Source organism: Typopeltis vanoorti, chromosome 11, assembly GCF_054136105.1.
Source record: "Typopeltis vanoorti isolate ZY-2024b chromosome 11, IOZ_Tvanoo_1.0, whole genome shotgun sequence".
Lineage (NCBI taxonomy): Eukaryota > Metazoa > Arthropoda > Arachnida > Uropygi > Thelyphonidae > Typopeltis > Typopeltis vanoorti.
The window spans coordinates 90,331,570-90,350,183 of NC_143559.1; the positions used below are offsets into that span (position 1 = coordinate 90,331,570).

An 18,614-nucleotide genomic window follows, 5' to 3' on the forward strand; every position below is an offset into this window, starting at 1 on the left:
TGTCCTTCACTCTTGACCTACATTTTGTCCCATTTTGTTTAGTACACCATTATTCCTCTTCGCTCCACTGGCTAACTGAATTTTCCAGTGGAGGGAAAATGAATTTGAAAGTGATCACGTCCTAGCATATATAAAAAATATGCTAATAACTAGCATTTTTATTCATTTATTTATTTATATACTTAAGAAATAAAAATACATTTTAAAAAACAGTTTGATATGTTGTTTCGAAAGTATAAGGAAAAATGGAATTCGAAACTAAATGCAACACGAGAGGATATTTTTTTGGTTGGAAAAAGCTCCCTTCCCCACCTTCCTTCAACACGATTCAGAAACACAAAAATGAAAAACAAAAGTCGAAAATAAAATCATATTTGAAGTATTATTAGATAAAACTTTTCTGCTTGTAATAATAGAAAAATACTGCATTTTATATCTACTGCAATTTTCTTTCTCTTCTAGCGTTTTCGTCCGCTAAAATGACTATCTTCGATGACTGACACTGAAGAAACCAATAAATTAAAAAAAAAAAAGTAGTTCGATTATTTTGAATTATAACCGAAACAACGAAGGCTATCAGAGCAGTGTATTATGTCTACTAATTATGCGTGTTCTTGAGATCTGTTTGTTTGTTTTATGGGATAAAAAATCCTGCCATCTCCATTATGAGACCGGCTGCCTTTCCTCAGTTAAAAAGCCTTATGAAGATTCTTCGCGTCTCCTAGACGGGAAAAGACGGGATTCTGATTTGTGGTTGGCGCAAATGTGTTGTTTCCATAGCGTAGCATTATAACAGCTCGTGTCAAGAGTGGTGAGTATTGTTGCTTTCAAAGTTGCGAAACTGTTATCGTTATTTTAATTCTTACTTTTTGCATTTAAAATTATTATTATTATTATTATTATTATTATTATTATTATTGCATGACACCAACAAGGAGCAAGGACTCATCGCGGGAAGGCACTCCACTCTACTCTTCTACACACATCTCTTCGTCTTCCCTTTCATTTAATTCTCCACCTACACACACAACAACAACAACTACCATCAACATCATCTACCGCCCATAATCATCACTACCACAAACAACAGTATTTTCTGTAAACTGCGTGTGTTCTCATGGCTGATTTGACTGTAAGCGGGGTGAAAAACTCGAGTTTCCAGGGGGAAGAAAACTCCTGCAACCTCCATCTGAGATCGGCTAACTCACATTCGGTTGAATAAGCCCACATAAAGATTCCTCTCTTCAGAAACAGAATCAAACGCAGGTCTTTTTCTATCGAAGGTCGAAACGTTCCGCTGTTCTACAAATTACGCGGAAGCATGTCAATCTCTGAAAATATCATATATTTTCATAGATTTAGAACCTCTTCCAAAATGTACTAAAACTTGTTGACTCATCTTCAGTTTTGGTTTCGTTCGAATTGGTTTCATGGACAATGTCAAGTAAAGCTATTCCAAACGACACGAAATTATATGATAATGCATGGAAATAAATAAACCATGTGAATTATGTGCAGTACTTAAGTCAAAAACAATTCTAGGTTAAATTGCTGTTATAATAAATAATATCTCTATCACTACCGCACTGAGATTTTTATGCATCCCGAAAGAGAGAGCAAAATTTCCATTCCCAAATTATTTGTTATTTAATTCAAATAACAAATTTGAAATAAATAACAAACTTATTTCAAAAACAAAAATAAAAATTTTAGAGTATCTTCTAGGCTACTATATCCAGTCATTTTTTGTCCAGTGAAGTTTGCATCTAATAGTGAATGCATAACATCTTTTCAGTCTACTGCAGTTTGCTTCGGACATCATCCGGGTAAAAATGTACTCATGTTTCAAAGATTAGTTAATAGAAAGTGATGGTTCCCAGCCAAGTGGGGAAAGTGGTCAGAAAAGCTATAGACGTGTTCAAAATCGGAAATAACATTACACGACAAGAACAGGCAGGAGATACCTATATATATAATCGCAATAAAGATTGTTAAGTAAATTTAACGATTCTTGCATTACCACAGCAAGCTAACCTTTGAGAACCTTTATTAACTAATTTATTTATTTTTAAAAAAAGTTGTCCTGAAACCCTTTTCGCAGTCTACTGTTGGAATATATACAAAATGCGAAAGAATTATATTAAAAATATCCATCAGGGGCGATATTTAATTGTTTGCCTCATGGCGCGATCTAATCTGGCGACGGCCCGAACTTGCCTTTAGTCAAAATATATGTGTGTTCCTTGCGTTTTAGAAACGAGATTCAAAACAGTTTTTTTTTTTTTTTTTTCAAATAGAAGGCAGATTTCCTCTCAACTGAGCTGCAACAACTTAGATATTGTTCTTTGAACACTCGGTACAAATCACAGTTCTTACTTTCTTTTTTTAACAAGCTATAAGAACACACTGAAAACGGAAGCTTTGAGCAGAAGATTGAAAAATAATAAGCACAGTTGTGCTTTCGACTAATTTAAAATGAGGGGAGATAATTACGTTTCTACTTCCCCATAGCATCGTGGAGGTAGAAATACGACCATGAGAAATAAAACACAGATCATTCTTGATCACCCTTCATTTTCACTTCCACCCTTCACAGAAACATTATGTACTATTCATCCTAAAATTAGTCCTAGCTTTATTTATTTCATTGAGGCAAACTGTATTAAACAATAAAGAATCAACAATCGTTGTTTCTACAGCAAATGCCTCAGTTAGGATGCTTTCCATTGTTAATAGGAAAGCTGAAATTCACTTTCACAACAAAAGAACCCATACAATGGTATGGGTTGTTCTTCTGTTGAGATTACAAAGTGAACACCACATTTACCACAGGGATTAGATCTTCAATCGGAAGATAGAACGCTGAGTCTTCGTTAAGTATATTTGCGATGTCACGAGTGAATTTACAGAAGTTGACAAAAAGAGGAAAAGATCAGATCAATGTTAGATTGGTATCTTGCATGCGAGTGAACGGTGTTCCGAGTGGCGAGCGTAAATTGCAAGAGAAAGCTGACTTTATATTGTATTAATTTTAAGTGTTAATTAGGAAATTTAACATTGGTTTCAGAATAGGTTTTCTTTTATCATTGTCGTTTTCAGGTGTTTGTTTTTGTTTGTTTGAAGGTGACCATTCTCATTCGTTGAGAAGCCCCAAATGTGATGAACGATGGGCGTGTTGGCTTTTAACTGAACGGCACCTTGCTGTAGTCGAACTTTGATCGTTAGGAGTTGGAGGATACGGTGATTGTTCCTACACAACGTCTTGCGTAGTTGAAATGCCGCGTGTCCATCCAGAAGGGGTTCGTCACAGTGTTACAGGCCGTGTAGAGCCGCTCTTCTGAGCTGGCAGCCACGAGACAATTAGTTACGTAAGGTAGGTTAAGTTGATCAGCACAACCGGATCCGGACGATGGGGTGGGGCCACCAGCGCAGCATATGTTTGCCCGTTATGAGGGGGGGGAGGAAACGGTGACACTCATGTTCGTGCTGGTGTCCTTCCAACAGAGAGAGAGAGAGAGAGAGAGAGAGAGAGAGAGACTCACTCGTTTTACTCATCAAAATGAACTAGAAATCTTTTTAGAGTTGACTCGGTGACATTTGATTTTTAAAACATAACTTTAAATGAAATTTCACATAATTTATCCATCTAGGGTAACTAGAACAAATAATTTTGCCTACTCCGTCACTGCATTACAAATAATTCGAACGTTATTCGAGCAAATAAAATAAATGATCGAATTTATAAGTTCATCATTGTAGCTTTTGTATATCATGTGGATTATTCTCAATTTTCGGAACGGAAAAAAATTATCAACTTTATATAAGATTTTTTTTTTTAATTTCAAAGTATTTCTCCTTTGTCAATTTAATATATACATCGGCTGAGTTGATAAGAGGCTAAGTCACTTGTGTGTAAGTTAGTGTGTGTGTGTGTGTGTGTGTGTGTGTGTGTGTGTGTGTGTGTGTGTGTGTGTGTGTGTGTGTGTGTGTGTGCGCGCGCGCACGTGATATTTAATTGTCTGCCTCATGGAGCGATCTAATCTGGAGACGGCCCCTGACTACTACCTACTCTAAGACCAAACATAGACTTTTTACAAGCCGATTTATGCATCCACTAAGAAAGATGGTGGTCTCACACCAGATGATGATTTTAATCTACCATTTCAAGACATTCACAAAGCTAAGCATAATTAAGCATACGTTAAGCCAATCCTGGGCGGAAGGATTGGCTCAGCGTATTGCCTTAGGTGCAGAGACCATGTTAATCTTCTCTTTATTTTTTCAGTTTATGTATATGTACTGCCGAAGGAAGTACGTTTACCTCTGACGAGATTGCAGTTCTTCTTCTTCTTCTACAGCTTCTCCCACTTAAGTGTCGTCACTGTTTGTTATGAGTCTCCTCCACACCTTCCTGTCTTGGGCTGTCACCACATTCAAGTTCTTCATCTTCAAGTCCTCTTCTACCAGCTCCCTCCATCTCTTCTTTGGCCGCCCACGCTTCCGCCTTTGGATCTTACTGCAATCTCTGACGAGATTGCAGTAAGATCCAAAATTACCATAATCTCAGTAGAGCCGTTTAAAAAAAAGTTTTAATCGAACACAAAATTCGACCTTAATCTCTGACAAGAATTAGCAGTTGAAGACAAACCAGTCTGTGTATAAAGATCTCACTTTTTTTTTTTTTTTTGGCCATATCGATCAGTGTTATCTACAACAAAGCTATGAAACTGGACATTGCCTAACAATTGCTTGTGTTTATCCTACACTTCATTGCTATCAACAAACATACTTAAATAATAGAACTCATCTACCACTTCCACTGACTATCGACTAATATTCAGTACTTCTTTAGTTCAGGTTTATTACCAAAAGAACAACATATTAAGGGCGTTAAAGATGCAGTCTCATTTTTCACCTCATAAACCTGCTAAATTCAAATCAAACTGAAGTGCTACAATATCATTCTCATATTTCACCACTATGACATTCGTTACAGTCTGCCATTAGGCTTTAAAAATGATCAGAAATGGGAACATTGACTATTATTTGAGTAATAGTCATAAACTGAAGAATAAGTGCCAGCCTTACTGGCCGGAATGGTTAGCGTATGAGCTCTATAACCAACAGGCTGCGGGTTGAATCCAGCTGTGGGCAGGGATGTTTGTGAATGTCTTTTAGGTGGGAGATGAATTTCATTACCTAGTGTGAGACCATGTCTCTGCTTATTGGAAGGCTAAAGTGGCTTGAAAAAAGTTCCATGTTTGGTGTCTAGAGCAGGATTTACGGACTGTGTAAAAAATAAATAAAAGTACAAAAAAAAACGTAATTAATAAAAAAAAAGATAGAAAAAAATCCTTAGCCCACTCATAGCACTAATACACAGTACTACAGACTTACAATATTGATGAGCAGGAGTCACATTAAAAAATATATTCTATAAGATTGTCTCCTCATTTCTTAATAATAAATAAGTATTAATTGCCTTGAAAGTATGCATGCATCAGTATTAAGATATCTTGTATAGTGAATATATTAAATTTAATTAATATCGTGTAATGAATTTAAAAAAAAAATAGCACTTAACTGAATAGGTAACTGAAATTATAATTTTCATACAATCAATCAACTACCACTCACCTGATTTCAGGTAAAAGAAAAAGTCAACACACGTTCTTTACCACCCTTTTCCAAGACTACCGTACTTGCATACTCAAAAACACATATGAAGGAAGTGATACCTTCGTTCTCTTAGAAATAAGGTTAAATGTTGACGTAAACAGGAGGACCTTCGCAAAGGTGCTTTATAATGAAAGCTATATTTCAACTTTCCACCTCTTCCTCTATTTCTTTTTCTCTTGACAATGCTAACTGCATTTTAATGAGTAGAATAAGATTGGTCGAGATATTTCTGTTGCTGTTTATTTGAAATAAGGCGTGTAACAAGGAAATTTTTCAAAGCATATCACTTAAAGAATATTAGGAAAGATGAGGAAATAGATTATATAATACTTAGAAATGCATCGTTAATAAAAAAGAAAAGGATATTGCTAATGAGGGTTTTTATTTTATTTATGCTATTATAGATACTGGTTTAAACATCGAATGCATGGCACACAAATGCAATATTAATTTATTATAATTCATAACGTGAATTGAATTCATAATTCAATTATATATATATATATATATATATATATATATGTCCAGTATTGGCGCACTCGTGACAGCTCACGCACGTAGTCAACTTCAATTGGAACTCCAGCACGCATTCCTGTTTTAAAATGTACTATTATCTTTTTATGCTAGATCTGTTGATGTAATTTTATCATGTCTCTCTTATTTTATATAATTCTTTGCCTGTGATACCTGAAGAAGTTGATTTATTCAACGAAACTAGTAGTATCTTAACATTAAACTTTTTCATTCTCGGTATATAGTCATTCAAACTAATTTTTATAACATTATTTAATATTTTATATTATTTATTTATTAATTATTAATTCATTAATTATTCATAATAATTAATATTATATAACAACACAGATTTAAGTGATATATATATTTGAAAAAAATAGATTTAATGACTCCAAGACCGAGATAACATATAAAGATTTTAATGATAAATACTACTAGTTTCGGCATATAGCAGCCTTCTTCAGGTATTTATAAAGGAAAGGAATACTAATAAACATTGAATTATTTAAACAAACTGGAAATTACAGGTACAAATTGCCTCACATAATCGATACATAAAAACGTTGTATTTTTCAAGTTGTTCCAACTGGTGTGCCATTGTTTGTTGCAATTGTGCGTGCAAGTTCACGTGAACGCCAATATTGAATAACTGCAGCATGGCTATCTGGGATGTTATAACTTAAATTATTATTTAAGTGGACCGGGTTCAGTAGGATTTCCCTTGATTCTACGATTTTCCTTTCAAACTCATCTTCACAGCGAAAAATATTTTCTGATCTATTCCAGCATACAGAGTGGCTTTGTTGGTCATTATTAGAATTATTTGAAAAAAGAACATGACTGGATAACGCAGTTGCATGAGATCTTTTGTATGAGATGTCTCTCTTATGCTCTTCTATGCGTTGTTCAATAGATTTGTTAGTTTGACCAAAGTATGGGATATTGCAATCACACCACAATTTATATACTCCAGGGTACTTAAGGTTGTGATGAGTATATGTAATACGACAGTCTTATATGTAATACGCTAATTGTAGTAATATGATAGAAAATAATACAGTTGCTATAAAGAAATGTGGGCAATTGATTTCTTTATTTAATTTATTCCTATTTAATTAAGAAACTATGTTTTGCTTTTTCCTGTGATGGCAAAAGTAAAACCGACAAAATAACTTAAAACATAACTGGGACGTACTAATATAATTACAAGGCTGGTGTTGCTTTACTTAATGAAATAGAGGAGATCTTTTCCGCTTGTGTAACAATATCTAGTTCCACGGGGTTCCTTATCCATCCATCCTTCATTTCTTTATTATTGAATAAAATAGGACACGGTTATTGTGAGCGGTGAGCTGACACGAAGTAATAACATGTTATGATGCTACTTAATAAGTTAACCTAGATGAGAATACAAGGACATACCCAGAGCAACAAACTTATCTCAGAGAAAGCAGTCAAGGCCCTCACGACATCATGATACATAGTACAGGCAGGTATCGTGTGTTCTGAACGTAATGTTATTAACATGAATCACAGAAAGTGAATTATAATTAAAGTGAAAGTGAATCACAGAAAGTGAATTATAATTAAAGTGAAAGTGAATCACAGAAAGTGAAAAATAATAGCAAAACATATACCCCCAAAAGCCAAAATAACATCAGCATTTCATCCAATAAAAACGCTTCCCCATCCATTTCATCAACATCTTGGGCTTCAGTACAAACATTAATGATACGGAGTATATACAACCACTACTTGTAGGCATCAAAATATTCCTAACCGACCTACAATTGACATCCTCCACGACTACTGTCCACCTCATCTGTCCCAGTAGACCTTGAACAATGCCCCCTCCCCCCAAAAAAATGAAACGTAAGCTTTGTCAAATCATTCTTTGCCAAATATAAAATCTGGAATCTTCGTTTTTCATTCTTCTCTGGTTCAGGATTTCCACTGACTTCGTTTTATAGTTTTCATTTGCTGCGTTTATCGCGAATTTAGACAACTATGCTGTCCTTTTTGACTGCATAACTCTTAAAGTTAATTTCATACAGTCTGAGTATCCAAATTGTGAAATTATCTTCCTAGGAGATTTTAATGTTCATAATCTCATAATGCAAACTAGCTCCCTCTTTTCTATATTCAAGCCGAAAGGAAAGGCCGAATCACTTGCTAGCAATCATACTCTGCCATGTCAACCCAGAATACCAGGCAGTAAAAGACAACGCTCATGATCTTTTCTTAACCAACTCTCCCTCCAAATATACTTTGGATAGCTGCCCTTCTCCTGGCAACTCTGACTATAATCTCATCAATGTTTCCTTTTCTATAGATGATATCCTCCCAGTTAGTCTCTGCCTCATATCCTATGGCGCTAAAACGGTGCCAAATCTTTCAAAACAAAGCTTTTCTCCTGCTCAACTGGCAAACGAGCTTCTAGTCTAAGGGTAGTTCCAAGCCTTCTGCCATTCTTAGTTTACACCGCTCCAACATCCTTATGGGACCTCTTAGCATCAATCTTCCTCCAATTCTTGTTTAGACGATCAAAGCATATGACCTCCTGTAGTACCACATACTGCTCACTAAATTCCCATTAATCTTGATAAGTCTGCTAGTTAACACCCATCGCGTATCGCCTTTATAAGCTATCATATTCATCGGCTTGCTTCCATGTTACACAATAGCATTGGAAGCAAACTTTTATCCATCCTATACCTAAAAAGATGATAAAAAAAGTCAGTCATCTCATTGTTCTCAACTCAATACTCTCAAAAGTGATGGAGGAGCTCATCAACCAATAGATTCTTTACTACTTGGAAACACATAATTAATTAATGATCATCAACATGGATTCTGCTATTTTCTTTCTATAGTAGACCTGCTAGTTAACCTTATCTACTTTTGGACATGACAATAGAAAAAATTCGGAGATTCGGTCACTCTTGGTATGTCCAAGTCATTTGATTATGTTTGCATCGAGATCTTAACCAGCTACCATGTTATGATCTTCTTTATACCCGTTGTGATTGGATTGCCATCTGTTTTTAATGACAGTCCTCTCCATTCCTCTTCTGAAGCAATGTAATATTCAAATGACTGAAGCTTCAATGTCTTCCATCACCAAGGTCTTAAACATTGATCTGATCTTCTCAACATTCTCTAGTAGGGATGAAAAGAATTTAGTAAATTTCAATGCTATTAAAACAGCTCTTCCTTATTGTTTGCAAGAAAGATTCTACTTCTCCCTATTACTTTTTATAATGTTCCAATATCCTTTCAAGATCAGTTTCCCCTTCTTGGACTGACTTACATCCAGCTTATCCTAGCTGAAACATATTACATCAATAGCTTCCTCGGCCTTTAAAAAACTTGATTTTCTTTTTCTTTCAAAACAGTTCTTCTCTTTTGCTCAACTCCTAACACTTTGGAAATCTCAAATCCTACCAACCTTATAATATTCTCACATTCAAAGTGTTGCATCAAAAGTTTTGTCTCAAGTTTTGTTCACAAGAGGCGATCTTAGTGAGCAAAATTCCAGTTATGGTCCTCTTTTATTTGAAATAAAAATCGAATTTTCGTTTATCAGATGGCAGCAGAGCTTTAAACCAGAATCTGTAACTTCTCCTTGGTTAAAAGGAGAAGATACAGATTCTGGTCTAAAACATTTGTATTTTCTCAATTGACAAAAGAGAAAATACAAATATTTCTTCTCCTTTTTGTTCTGTTTCTTCTCAGCTTCTGGTCTAAAACTCTGCTACCATACTATTTAGACAGATTCTGAAACATATAAGAGGAAGAACATGCGCAGTTGCCAACAATTGATAAAGACAATATGAAGCTAAGTATTGAAAAATCAGGTTATTTAACTATAATAAGGCTTTCGGCATTGATAAGTAAATGAAGATGAGATTCAGAGGAATTTTTTTTCAAATTAAATATCTTAAATAATGATAACAACCCTATCACTCTTAATACTAATTCCGGGATAATTCTTGATACTAATTTGAGTCCCGCTTGGAATGCGAAGAACCTTCATAAGGGGGTTGCAGTTCCAGCCTTAACTTTAACCTCTAACCACTTGTGACTAGTAATTCTAACATGAGCGTGTCACTTAACGTTTCTGTTTTTCATAAAGTTCATATTAGTCATATTCATTAGTTAATTAAAACTTTCCGAGTGTTAAAAGTGACGTTTTGTATTTCGCATCTCATTCCTTCTACGTTAAAACTGTATTTTTTTAACTTTGCTGCTTCTTTCCAGACTTTTAAAGACTAACAAATTTATAACAAATTTATTAACAAATATAAAGGAGAAGATGAGGGTATTTTCTTGTTTTTAAGAATAAGGCTAAATGTTGATGTAAACAAGATGCCTTTCGTATGATTAATGAGAGCCGCAGTTCAAAATGACCTTCATTTCTGTTTCCGTGTAAATAAACATATCGCATTTTAATGACTATGATGTAATCAAGATATTTTTGTTATTCTTAATTTTGGGAAGATAAGTATAACCAGGAAAATCAACGCTAGCAATTTAAATAATAATATGGAAAGATGAACGAAAAGAGATATAATTTAATACTCAGAAATAAACAGTTACTAACAAAAAATGTAAAGGAGAGTTTTATTAATAAGCTGTTGTAGATATTAAATTGTAGTCGTATATATATTATAGGTAGGCCATTGATGTAGATCTTAACATCTGACATGAGTTATGTGGTATTGCAACACTAATTTACTCCACAAAACTTGTTATATTAGTAGTATTTGCACGAATGCAAATACACTATATATCTGTTGTCCAGCAAATGGATATATTCCTAGAATTGACCACATTAATATTCTGTCAGTAACAGCTGGAGAACAATTTAAATGGACTTCGAAAGGCAGTTACCATATTAATAAGCCACTTTTGATCTCTCAAGAAACCTTTCATAGAAGGGACAGATCAGATTAATAAAAATTGGACGATAACTTTCCTAAGCTCATGATAAGTAAATTATCAAAGTTTGATTACAACAGGTTCAAACTTTGTTTAAGATATCAAGATGCTTTGTTCATGACCGCAACAAAACTAGAAATGATAGAATTAACGACAATGTTAAAATGATTTATTTTTGCATTATTTGCAGAATTTGAATTTTCATGTTTTTTATTGGATTGTCTCCCTTTTGAGAATCTAAAAACAGCCATTGTTCAACATACTATATTTGTTTTAATAAGTGATATCGAACTACACGTTTCGAGTGTATCAAAATAAAAATATTTATCAAATATCAACTCCCAACATCAGAGATGACCTCCATTATCGGATCTCATCAGCAGTTCGTTTGTAAACTCAAGGGCTCACTTTAGTGAGTATGGGCATGTCAAACCCGAGGTACCAGATGCTGGACCATGCCTTACTTCATGTAATATACATCTGTTATATTATTCTGTAGACTGGTCCCTCCCCTTCTTTCTTTGCTTCTTTCTCCTTCCCCCTGATGCTATTAGAGAATTCGAGGGCTAGGGGTAAATCTTTCCTATCTTGCTAAGTCATTTCGTCTTATGCAGCCACCGAAGGAGGCAAGCTAGCCTCAATAGGTGCCGGTCCCAAGCCCGGATAAATGGCGAGGGTTGATGTCAGGAAGGGCATCCGGTCGTAAAACTTCACTGCCAGCTCTAGCTATGATATGAGTCAAAGAGAAAATGATATAAGGGCTAGGGCATACCCCTTAAGTGAGGCGCAGCCACATCGCCCTACAGCTGCGAGAAGTGGACGAGGACTACCACATCAAGGGCAGGTGCGGTTAAAGAAGCGAGCCTAACACGTGGAGAGGATGTTACGAGTGGGAACACTAAATGTTGGAAGCATGACTGGAAGGGGAAGAGAGGTGGCAGACATCATGAGGAAGAGGAAGTTGGACATTTTATGTGTGCAGGAGACAAGGTGGAAGGGGGGAAAGGCAAAGGAACTGGGAGATGGATATAAATTGTTCTACTCTGGAGAGAATAACGAGGGAAGAAATGGTGTAGGAATTGTGGTGTGTGGCAGAATGAAGGGCGAAGTACTGGAAGTGGGTAGAAGGAACGACAGGATCGTGCGAATGAAATTGGGTCTTGGAGAAGAGCGGGTGGTCGTATTATGTGCATATGCCCCGCAAGTTGGCTGTACAGCTGAGGAGAAAGATGAGTTCTGGAACGTGTTAGATGAAGAAATGAGGGAACTGGAAGAAAACGAGATAGTGATTGTCGGAGGAGACTTGAACAGACACATAGGGAAACAGAATAGAGACTGTGAAAGGGTGCATGGTGGTCACGGAGTGGGAATGATGAACCAGGAAGGAGAGAGAGGGTTGTGGACTTTGCAGTAGTGTTTGATCTGGCAATTGTGAACTCGTTTTTCTACAAGAGGGAAGAACATTTGATAACATTTAGGAGTGGTAACAACAGTTCACAAATTGACTACATTTTGACTAGAAGAAAACATCTCAAGGTTGTGACAAATTGTAAAGTAATTCCAACAGATCAAGTGGCACAGCAACATCGACTGCTGTGCGCAGACTTTAAAATAAGATCGAAGATAAGAACCTCTGAAAACCATGGGATGAAGACAATTAAGTGGTTTCGCTTAAAAGAAGAGAGTGTGAGGAATCGTTTTAGGGAGAGGGTATTAGAGAGGATTTCGGATGGACTGAAAAGTGTACAAGATTGGTGGAAACATAATTCAAAAGTAATCCTGAGCTGTGCAATCGAGGTGCTTGGTGAGACATCTGGAAAGATTAGAGAGCAGAAGGAGGGTTGGTGGTGGAATAATAATGTATAAGTGGCAGTGACTGCTAAGAGGAAGGCAAAGCAGAAGTGGGATGAGTCAAGAGTGGAAGAGGACAGAGAGGTGTACAGAGAGAGAGAAAGCAAGAAGCCAAGAGAGTTGTGGCACAGGGGAAGGTCATGACATATCAAGATCTGTATGATCAATTAGAAACAAATGAAGGACAGAGAAAACTTTACCAACTAGCGAAATGTAGAAATAAAGCAGCAAATGACATCTTACATGTAAGGCAGATCAAAGACGCTGAAGGAAGAGTATTATGGAGGGATGTGGACATAAGAAACAGATGGAGAATATACTTTGAGGGTCTTTTGAATGAGGAAAATGCAAGGACTCACAGAGAAGATGGGCAGCCTTCTGAGGGGATGATGCAGAACATCAGTAGAATGGAAGTGATGGAGGCTATGAAGAGGATGAGGTGGAAAATCGGTGGGCCCCGACAGGATTCCAGTGGAGGTATGGAAGGCACTGGGGGAAGAGAGAATTGACCTGCTGTGGGACCTGTTCGTGAAAGTTTGCTAACAGGAAAATATACCCGAGGAATGGAGGGAGAGTACTCTTGTCCCCATCTACAAGGGTAAAGGGGATGCACAAGACTGTAAAAATTACAGAGGAATAAAGTTGATGTCCCACACAATGAAAATCCTAGAAAGGGTTCTTGATGGAAGATTGAGGAAGGAGGTGGAGATTGCAAAGGAACAATTTGGCTTCATGCCTGGTAGATCAACAACAGATGCTATCTTTGGGTTACGGCAGATGATGGAAAAGTTTCGAGAGAAACAACGGGAGCTACATCTGGCATTTATTGATCTGGAGAAAGCATACGATAGAGTGCCAAGGCGAGAAGTCTGGAGACGTCTGAGGGAGAAGAAGGTTCCGGAGAAATATGTCCGGTTGGTGCGGGAGTGTACAGAAATGTGAAGACAAGTGTTCGGACCTGTTTGGGACAGACAGAAAGTTTTCAAGTAACAGTTGGCTTGCATCAAGGGTCAGCATTAAGTCCGTTTCTGTTTAACATTGTAATGGAGATGGTGACGGAGGAAGTGAGAGAAGATGCGCCATAGACAATGTTGTATGCAGATGACATCTTGCTGTGTGCAGATTCAAGAGAAGAAGCGGGAACTAAACTGGAAAGATGGAGAAACGTACTGGAAGAGAGAGGTATGAGACTGAGCAGAAGTAAGACAGAGTATATGTGTTGCACAATGGGCGGCGGCCAGGAGACAGACTTAGAACTGGAAGGAAATGTCATCCGGAAGGTGAGGGACTTTAGATACTTAGGTTCAACAGTGGAAGAAGATGGAGGAGCTGAGAAGGAAGTGGGATGCAGGATACAAGCAGGTTGGAGGAACTGAAGGGAGATGGCTGGAGTGTTATGCGATAAGAGGGTGCCGATCAATCTGAAAAGCAAAATCTATAGGACAGTAGTGAGGCCAGCTATGACGTATTCTATAGAAACTGTGGCCCTGAGGAAAAATAACATCAGCAGGATGGAAGTAGCAGAGATGAGAATGCTTAGGTGGATGTGCGGTGTGACCAGAAAGGATCGTCTGAGAAATGACTATGTGAGGGAACAGTGAAAGTTACGAACTTAGGAGCGAAGATACAGGAGGCAAGGTTGAGATGGTTTGGTCATGTGATGAGGAGGGAGGACGAATATGTGGGAAGAAGAGTCATGCAGATGGATGTGCAAAGAAGGAGGAAGCGTGGGAGGCCAAAGAAGAGATGGAGGGAGCTGGTAGAAGAGGACTTGAGGATGAAGAACTTGGATGTAGTGACAGCCCAAGACAGGAGGATGTGGAGGAGACTCATTATCAACAGTGACCCCACTTAAGTGGGAGAAGTTGCAGAAAAAGAAGAATCAACAGTTCGTTTGAATTGTTACTATTAAAATGTTTGAAAAAAATATCTAGGTATTTAAATTTATATATAGAAAAACACTCTCGATATATCTGATCCAGAGTTAACGTTAACAACAGTTGATACTTTTTTTTAGTGGCAAGTGAGCAGCGTAATGGAAGATGTAAATAGTAAATAAACAGAATGAAACAGTGTCAGGATATGAAGGAGAAGTTTTCTAGTTTGGTGGCTTTGTTCCGAATTATTCCTGAAACAACTGGGGCTATGAAGTCAGTGTATTATGTTTATCAATTGCGTGTATTCTTTTGGTCGTGAATTAGCTCGAAGAATTGAAGGCGAGTTAGCTGATGTTATACGGAAGTAGCAGGGTTTTCTCTTGGAAACTTGAATTTTTCATCCGGCATACAGGCAAATCAGTCTGAGGAAACGCAATTAACTAATGAACGGTAGATATCGTAGTGTGAGTGCATTGGATTATGTAGTGGAATAGTGGGAGTTAGCGGAGTGTGGATGTTTGAGTACATGAGGTGTGGAGTGCCCTCCCCTGATTAGTCTTTGTACTCCATTTAGGTAAATAATAATAATAATAGCCTTGCATTGTTGGAAAACAAAATAGTGGCTAGTTTATATATTTCGTTTCATTCCAATTTAACACGGTTTTTTTTTATATTTTAGTTTAGTCTGCATTGGTTAAATGAAAGACATGTCTGAAAACTTGCCGGTCATGGAATAATATCGAGTTAAGCAAGTTGCTTTACCTACTATTTGTCAATGAAATAGGACACTAGTTACTAGCAGCAATGAGTTAAAACGGAGGAAAAACGTGTTATTAAGGTACTTAATGCACTAGACTGGATGATTATACCAAGGACACAGTCAATGACCCACAAACCTTAATCATAAATGAACAGCATACGTGCACATCAGTCTTGTCATTTTTGTTTAAATAAGAACTTTAATTTTATGCAGCATTTGAAGAATGCGTCTACGTCAACTTGAACAGGATATAATTTACAAGGAAGGTTTTGTCTCAACTTCGTCTATTTATAAGTGAAGACGAGTTACCGGTCTTCTGCGGGAGTAAAAGAGTTTCCATCCGAAATTAGGATTCTTCTCCCAATTTAAAAAAAAAAAAAAAAAAAAAAGAAAGAAAGAAAAGAAAAGAAAAGAAAAGAAAAGAAAAGAAAAGAAAATTCATGCAGTTGATATACACATATTGCAACTACAAAAATTGACAAAATTAATTGATCTCTAATAAGCCATTTAATCTAATAAGCAAATGATACCATCTTTAATTCAAAAGTGATTATCTAGATTTCTTTTAAATTGACCTTTTTTAAGTGTGCGTGCCAAAATCGCCAAATCTTTGATGCAAAATTTTCTCACGTACCAACCGAAATTTCGGGGAACATATTGTTATTTGGTGTCATTTAAGTATGGGAGAACCTTTCCAAATAATCGAAAATCACACAAGAGTGTTAAAATCAAAAAATATTGATTATTGCGAGTCATGTAAGAGTGAATGAATGGAAAAATTAGTGACGGAATTTTTATTTAAAAGTCCTTCTACCTTGTTGATAGCGTGGATATTTTTTATTTGCCTTTAAGCGTAATTCTAGATGCCATGCAAACCACGCAATTTTTAACATCAGCAAAAGAGTAAACAATAATTCTGATTTTTTTTTCTTTTTATAAAGATCAGTCAGACATCAATTTTTTTCAAGTTTTATCATTTCGTTTTCAAGTTTTTATTAATTCTTAATCCCTTACGAATAATACATAAAAATTACAGATAAAATAAAATGTTATTTTACCCGAATAATATATTAAACAGAAGTTAATCTTTACCATTTTTAGCAGAAAACATCAAATGAAAACTAGAGAAAGAAAATTAGTGGACGTTTTATTTATTTAGCATCAATGAGACTTTTGCTGTTGCATCACTGATGACAGATAATTTATATCAGGTTTATATTTTGTAACCTTTAGAGATATGCATGCGCTAGTTTCATCTGTAAGGCTACTCCTATGACGAGACTTGACAAAGTTCATCACCGAGAACATTGATTCACTAGAATATGCAAAAATGGATAGTAATGTTGTTGTTGCAAGGGTTTTTAAACATATAAAACTTTCTGGAATAGTATTCCAAGTCCTTAGTACTTCGTTTTTCGCACTTCTCTCTCTCTCTCTCTCTCTCTCTCTCTCTCTGTTACTCCTGTCTCTAATTGCTCATTTTCAATATTTTCCAAGTCAACTCTGAGGTCAACAAATTTCTGATTCCAAATTGAGCTACTTTGAAAATCAATCAACTGCATTTCAAAATCATCCATATTTATCTACGAAATCTGCAAGTTTAATTCATCCAGTTTTATAGCGTCTGTAAACTTAATGAATTTTGCAGTCTCTTCTAAGTCTCTGAACTTAACAAACCTTAGAGAGAGCTGCTCAACAGTTGACACAATGACGCTTAAAAATAGCTTTTGCAGACATTACATTAGCAATCTGTTTTGTCATCCTTTTAGAGATCATTGACGTATTTCGTTAAGTTTGGATAATATCTAAATCTCTCACTGTTTACATCCCTCTAAAAAAACTCCTCGTTTCATTTCAAATGTATTTATGTCATCAAACATAACATCAAGAGTCTTACAAGTCATTTAAATGTTGGCAAAAATCTGTAAAAGACATCAGTTTAGAAACCCACACGATGTCATACATTTCTTTATAGGACATTTGTTGATTAGTCAAAAAGAGATTTATCTCATCTAGGCATTTGACAAATTGTTTCAGAACAAGACCTCGACTAAGCCAACGAACATTGTTGTACATTATACACCGAATCCACCTCATTCAACAGATTCTGAAATTATCTGTTATTCAAAGCACGTGCAGAAATGTAATTAACAACCTTGGTTACTGTTTGCATCACTCTTTGAAGTTCCTTTAGGCCAGCATTTGCACATAAAGTTTCCTCATGTGTGATGCAATGAAAACTTATCAGAAGATGTTGGATATGTATTTATCTATTTATTTATTTTTAATGTGAGCCCCGGGTTCCGTGCCGGAAAAAAGTCGTTGGCGTGCCACGTTTGGCACGCGTGCCAAGGGTTCCTACCCCTGCCCTACTTCTTATATCATTATTAATAGTACCAGTGTTCTGCTTACAAATTAAAAAAAAATGCTTAAATATGTCGTTTACCTCTTTTAGACGTAGATGCTGCGTTTTTTTTGATGATTACAATACACTACAATTGTCGTCAGTTTTTTGGAAAGCAATGAGCAATAAAATACTAACGATAATTGTATTGTAATCACAGAAAAGCAAAAACAGAACGATTAATACACAAATTAATAAACACTCGTGAGTTAAAACATTATGCCCACCTACCTAGCAGCAAGTTGAGATTCGTTTGGCAGAGATAATCACTTGTACCTATCTTGGCATTGACTCCACTAGACTACGAAAGGTGTCCTGAGGAATTTTAGACCTAGATAGATAGAACAACGTCTCTGATTTCAGACCAAGCGAGACAGGCGTCGATGTGCAGATGCACTTTTCCACATGATCTCGCAAATGATTGATGGGATTCAAATGAGAAGAATCAGGCAGCTAGGGGAGCACACGGAATGCTTAAGATATGCTCTTTGAGCCATGCTTGCGTAATATGAGCTTTGTGACACGGGAGGACGTTGTCTTGCTAGTAGAGTCCAGATCCATCGGTTACGCTATAACTATGTACGGT

General features: G+C 36.3%; 1 protein-coding gene and 1 pseudogene across 1 annotated transcript in view; both read right to left on the minus strand.

Moving 5' to 3' along the window:
* The window catches only part of LOC150101841 (dehydrogenase/reductase SDR family member 7-like), a 97,411-nt gene that overhangs the window by 40,512 nt on the left and 38,285 nt on the right, over window positions 1–18,614 (minus strand). The window lies entirely within an intron of this gene.
* Window positions 4,248–4,315, minus strand: LOC150101842 (U6 spliceosomal RNA; annotated as a pseudogene).